The sequence below is a fragment of the Cololabis saira genome, unplaced genomic scaffold, assembly GCF_033807715.1.
Source record: "Cololabis saira isolate AMF1-May2022 unplaced genomic scaffold, fColSai1.1 scf498, whole genome shotgun sequence".
Taxonomy (NCBI): domain Eukaryota; kingdom Metazoa; phylum Chordata; class Actinopteri; order Beloniformes; family Belonidae; genus Cololabis; species Cololabis saira.
This window is the reverse complement of record NW_026906662.1, coordinates 1-6,000: the sequence shown is the minus strand read 5'-3', so window position 1 is coordinate 6,000 and position 6,000 is coordinate 1. Positions and strand designations below refer to the sequence as shown.

General features: G+C 49.9%; 2 non-coding genes across 2 annotated transcripts; both read right to left on the bottom strand.

The window, feature by feature from the left end:
* Nucleotides 1–2,412: 2,412 nt before the first annotated feature.
* Nucleotides 2,413–2,485, bottom strand: trnav-cac (transfer RNA valine (anticodon CAC)). Its single transcript has one exon. It is a non-coding gene; the product is annotated as a tRNA-Val (tRNA).
* Nucleotides 2,486–3,864: 1,379 nt separating this feature from the next.
* Nucleotides 3,865–3,937, bottom strand: trnav-cac (transfer RNA valine (anticodon CAC)). Its single transcript has one exon. It is a non-coding gene; the product is annotated as a tRNA-Val (tRNA).
* Between the last annotated feature and the right edge of the window lie 2,063 nt (nucleotides 3,938–6,000).

Below are 6,000 nucleotides of genomic sequence, written 5' to 3'. Positions count from 1 at the left end.
GGACGGTGAGTCAAAGGTGAGTTTCTGAGCAGCGGGGCGGTGAGACGGGTTGGTGAGTGGCTTTCAGGGCCGTGCTGTCAGTCTGTGTCCGGGACGAGGCGACGGCGGGCATAAAAAGCGATTCTCCCAGAGATGCTCTAGATCAGTGATTCTTAACCATAGGGCCGCGGCCCACACTTGGGCCGCGAGCGCCATCTAGTGGGCCGCGAAAAAAAAAAATCAGTTTTGTACGTGTGGGCCGCGGGGGCCGCGGGACTGCATAGCAACTCCCAACCAAATGAGGAGAAGAAGACCCTCAGCTAGCTGTACGTGTAAAAGTAAGAGAAATGGTGTGTATTTATAGAGAAAATCCTTCATTTTGCACAGAGTAGGTTTAGATCCGCCAGGATCAGGGATCGATTACTTGGGTCTGCGCCCAGAGCAAGCGAGCGAGCGCAGCGTGATCATTAATCCCGACGCGTCCCCGCGGCCGGGGAGGTCGGTGCCGCTCGGGCGGCTCCGTCGTTGCTGCTGAAGGATTGTAGATGTAGATGTGTGGGCTGGACTGTTGTTCGGGCTCGCAAAAGCATCGGAAAGTGACTCGGCTGCAGCGCAGCCAGAGAGCTGCGGGTTCTGCCCGGCCGTCTCAGCTGATCAGGCTCGGATGAAATCCGACACGCGCAGTCCTGACAACTTATTAATGTAAATAAAACTTAGTAAGTTACTTAGTAAGTAATTAGCTTGACTCTTACAGAGATGAGAAGCGTAACACGTGGAAAGGGAAGTTCAACCCTGGATGGACAGATTCATCCTGGTTCAGTCTTCCCACTGGGACAAAACCAGTGTCTCATACGTTCAGAGACCGTGGCGTTCAAAGTGCAGAAGTGAAACGCCACTGAAACAAAACACAAAGTTTTTCATCAAAGATATCCACTCAAGTCTGAACTGAAGTCACAGAAAATAAACTGACCATCTTAAAACATGTTTGGGTCCAGATACAGCTGTGAAGCAGCTTTCTCCACAATGAACATAATTAAAACTAAATATTGTTCCAGGCTCAACAATGAACATACGGTAATTAAAACTAAGTATCGTTCCAGGGTCATCAATGAGCACCTTCACATGCATATGAGAACATGACACCATCCAGCCCAGATTTAAAGTCCTGACAGGAGAAATTAGAGCTCAGTTCTCTCACTGAACAACAGAAAGTGGGGGCATAAGATTAAGGGGAAGAAAGAAAAACTGCAAAACTGTTAAATTGTTAAGATGTGTTTATATTAATTTATTATAAAAATGTGTTGAGACAATTAACAAAGAAAAGGGGAAATTCAAACTGCTGGTAAAGAAATAAAATAAGATAGCATTTGAAAAATAAAATAAAATCTATTTTAATTTTAAGAGAAAAAAAAATGTGTAATTGAAGTTACACATGTTAATGGGCAAATATGTACTTTTTTAATATAACAGTCAGATGCAGATGTTGATACAACTATGAGGCTACTTAAATATATATATATATATATATATATATATATATATATATCTATTATGATGTTCTGGACCTTCGCTTGAGTAAATTTTCTCTAAATGGACCTCTTAAAGTTGAGTACCCCTGCTATACAGTGTTAATATTTAACGGGCCCCGGGCCACTCTGTACTGAAAAAAATTGGGCCCCAAGGTCAGAAAGGTTAAGAACCCCTGCTCTAGATGCTGTCCTAAATAACTGCTCTTTTTACTTCTTCAATGACATTTTCTGTGTGTATAAAACCCACCCTCAATCAGAGTTTCCTCTGATCAAGCTGCAGCATTTAGAAGCTTCTTTGGCAGGCAGACAGCAACTGCTAGTCTATTTTCTTAATGACCATTGTTTACTTGACTCAATCATGTAGGTATCATCGTACGAAACAAGAAGTCTCCCCGTCGGGGAATCGAACCCCGGTCTTCTGCGTGACAGGCAGAGATACTGTCCACTATACTAACGAGGACAGCTTTGTGCCAAAATAACTTCCTGATTGCAGGAACTTAATAACTGTGTACCAATGTCATTGGAAAGTCAGTGTCCATCTCTTTTTAATCTTTTATATCGGTCCTTGATTCTCGGCTCTCCGCGGTCTCAGCGCGACGGGAATGCAGGTGAAGCCCCGCGAGTCTCGGCTCGGTTTGCCGCGAGGCTCTGATCCAGCTGGTCCGGGGTTCCCCGCACCTCCGGTGACCCCCTCTCGGAACCTCTGCTGCTGGGGTCTGGTGGTGGAGCTAGTGTACGTTAATGGAGAATGACTGGCTTTTGGTCAGTTGTGGAACTGCAACAAAATTAATTTCTGCATGAGACCCAATGCGAGAAAGAGATGGTCGGCCTTCCTGTCCTGTGCACCAAGAAGAGGACTGGAGTGGTTTTCCAAGTCCAAATAATGTTATTGCAAAGTCATACATGTTTCCGCCCAGTTTCGAACAGGGGACATTTCGCGTGTGAGGCGAACGTGATAACCACTACACTACGGAAACAGACATGCTTTGAAAATGGCCGGCATAAAAATAAAATCCTGTAAAAAACTCTGCTACAATTCTTGACAGTAAGATGGATACTGCAGGTTTTCTCCTGGCTGCTCTCAAAGACTCATGCTGATGTTAACCATTACACCATGGAACCCACTTCTGCTGTTATTGTGGTCTGACATTGTGGTGGTGGCACCTGACAGAGTGCTGTCCATGAGTGCTGTCCATGGTACCGAGAGCATCTGGGTGTTTAGGGTACCAGGGCCCTGGTCCTCCAGCTCCGCGGGCTGGCTCTTTCACTCCGGTGGCTGGTGGGGGGGGGCTTAACAGCGGGTCCCCGGGTTCGCACGGTGAGCCGGGTCTTTGGGTGGCTCCGGGTCTGGATGGTGAGTCAAAGGTGAGTTGCTGAGCAGCGGGGCGGTGAGACGGGTTGGTGAGTGGCTTTCTGCGGGCTGGCTCTTTCACTCCGGTGGCCGGTCGGGGGGAGCTTAACAGCGGGACCCCGGGTTTGCACGGTGAGCCGGGTCTCTGGGTGGCTCCGGGTCTGGAGGGTGAGTCAAAGGGGGGTGACGGGTTGGTGAGTGGCTTTCAGGGCCGTGCTGTCAGTCTGTGTCTGGGACGAGGCGACGGCGGGCATAAAAAGCGATTCTCCCAGAGATGCTCTAGATGCTGTCCTAAATAACTGCTCTTTTTACTTCTTCAATGACATTTTCTGTGTGTATAAAACCCACCCTCAATCAGAGTTTCCTCTGATCAAGCTGCAGCATTTAGAAGCTTCTTTGGCAGGCAGACAGCAACTGCTAGTCTATTTTCTTAATGACCATTGTTTACTTGACTCAATCATGTAGGTATCATCGTACGAAACAAGAAGTCTCCCCGTCGGGGAATCGAACCCCGGTCTTCTGCGTGACAGGCAGAGATACTGTCCACTATACTAACGAGGACAGCTTTGTGCCAAAATAACTTCCTGATTGCAGGAACTTAATAACTGTGTACCAATGTCATTGGAAAGTCAGTGTCCATCTCTTTTTAATCTTTTATATCGGTCCTCGATTCTCGGCTCTCCGCGGTCTCAGCGCGACGGGAATGCAGGTGAAGCCCCGCGAGTCTCGGCTCGGTTTGCCGCGAGGCTCTGGTCCAGCTTGTCCGGGGTTCCCCGCACCTCCGGGGACCCCCTCTCGGAACCTCTGCTGCTGGGGTCTGGTGGTGGAGCTAGTGTACGTTAATGGAGAATGACTGGCTTTTGGTCAGTTGTGGAACTGCAACAAAATTATTTTCTGCATGAGACCCAATGCGAGAAAGAGATGGTCGGCCTTCCTGTCCTGTGCACCAAGAAGAGGACTGGAGTGGTTTTCCAAGTCCAAATAATGTTATTGCAAAGTCATACATGTTTCCGCCCAGTTTCGAACAGGGGACCTTTCGCGTGTGAGGCGAACGTGATAACCACTACACTACGGAAACAGACATGCTTTGAAAATGGCGGGCATAAAAATAAAATACTGTAAAAAACTCTGCTACAATTCTTGACAGTAAGATGGATACTGCAGGTTTTCTCCTGGCTGCTCTTAAAGACTCATGCTGATGTTAACCATTACACCATGGAACGCACTTCTGCTGTTATTGTGGTCTGACATTGTGGTGGTGGCACCTGACAGAGTGCTGTCCATGAGTGCTGTCCATGGTACCGAGAGCGTCTGGGTGTTTAGGGTACCAGGGCCCCGGTCCTCCAGCTCCGCGGGCTGGCTCTTTCACTCCGGTGGCTGGTGGGGGGGGGGGGGGGGGGGCTTAACAGCGGGTCCCCGGGTTCGCACGGTGAGCCGGGTCTTTGGGTGGCTCCGGGTCTGGATGGTGAGTCAAAGGTGAGTTGCTGAGCATCGGGGTGGTGAGACGGGTTGGTGAGTGGCTTTCTGCGGGCTGGCTCTTTCACTCCGGTGGCCGGTCGGGGGGAGCTTAACAGCGGGACCCCGGGTTCGCACGGTGAGCCGGGTCTCTGGGTGGCTCCGGGTCTGGAGGGTGAGTCAAAGGGGGGTGACGGGTTGGAGAGTGGCTTTCAGGGCCGTGCTGTCAGTCTGTGTCTGGGACGAGGCGACGGCGGGCATAAAAAGCGACTCTCCCAGAGATGCTCTAGATGCTGTCCTAAATAACTGCTCTTTTTACTTCTTCAATGACATTTTCTGTGTGTATAAAATCCACCCTCAATCAGAGTTTCCTCTGATCAAGCTGCAGCATTTAATTCAATTCAATTCAATTCAATTTTATTTATATAGCGTCTAATACAACAGAGTTGTCTCTAGACGCTTTACAGAGACCCATACCCAGAACATGACCCCCGAGCAGTTATTACATAAACAATGGCAGGTAAAAACTCCCCTAGTGGGAGAAAAACCTTAAGCCAAACAGTGGCAAGGAAAAACTCCCCTTTAGGAGGGAAGAAACCTTGAGCAGGACCAGGCTCATAAGGGGGGACCCTCCTGCCGAGGGCCAGACTGGTGGGTCAGGGACGGCAACAGCACAGCAGGCAGGTGGAAGCAGCAACGGGATGACCAGGGGTGGGGACCGCAGGCCGGCACGCAGCTCCCGAAGCTCCGGCCCAATCAGCAAGTCCCAGGTTGGGGTGCAGGGTCGGGGAAAGACTTGTGCTCCGTAATGCAAGCTACAAGCGACCCACGACCACCTGCAGGACAAAAGAGAGAAAAGGGAGGAGAAGGGGGGGCCAGCAACGAGATGACCAGGGGTGGGGACCGCAGGCCAGCACGCAGCTCCCGAAGCTCCGGCCCAATCAGCAAGTCCCAGGTTGGGGTGCAGGGTCAGGGAAAGACTTGTGCTCCGTAATGCAAGCTACAAGCCACCCACGACCACCTGCAGGACAAAAGAGAGAAAAGGGAGGAGAAGGGGGGGCCAGCAACGGGATGACCAGGGGTGGGGACCGCAGGCCAGCATGCAGCTCCCGAAGCTCCGGCCCAATCAGCAAGTCCCAGTTTGGGGTGCAGGGTCAGGGAAAGACTTGTGCTCCGTAATGCAAGCTACAAGCCACCCACGACCACCTGCAGGTTCCGGTGTCCGGCAAAGGATGCTGCAACATGGACAAAAGAGAGAAAAGGGAGGAGAAGGGGGGGCCAGCACAAGAAACTACAGGAGCGACTCTGACACACTAAAGTTTACACTACCTAGAGATTTACCAACACCAGCTAGAGGTTTACTAAACACTAACTATAGGCTTTACTAAACAGAAATGTTTTAAGTTTAGTTTTAAAGGTGGAGGTGGTGTCAGCCTCCTTAACCCAGATTGGAAGTTGGTTCCATAGTAGTGGTGCCTGATAGCAGAACGCCCGCCCTCCAAATCTACATTTAGATACTCTAGGAACTACGAGTAAACCTGCACTCTGAGAACGGAGAGCTCTGACAGGAACATAAGGCACTATCAGGTCTTGCAAATAATGCGGAGCTAAGCCGTTTTGGGCTTTATACGCAAGTAATAAAATTTTAAATTGGATTCTGAATTTTACGGGTAACCAATGGAGCGA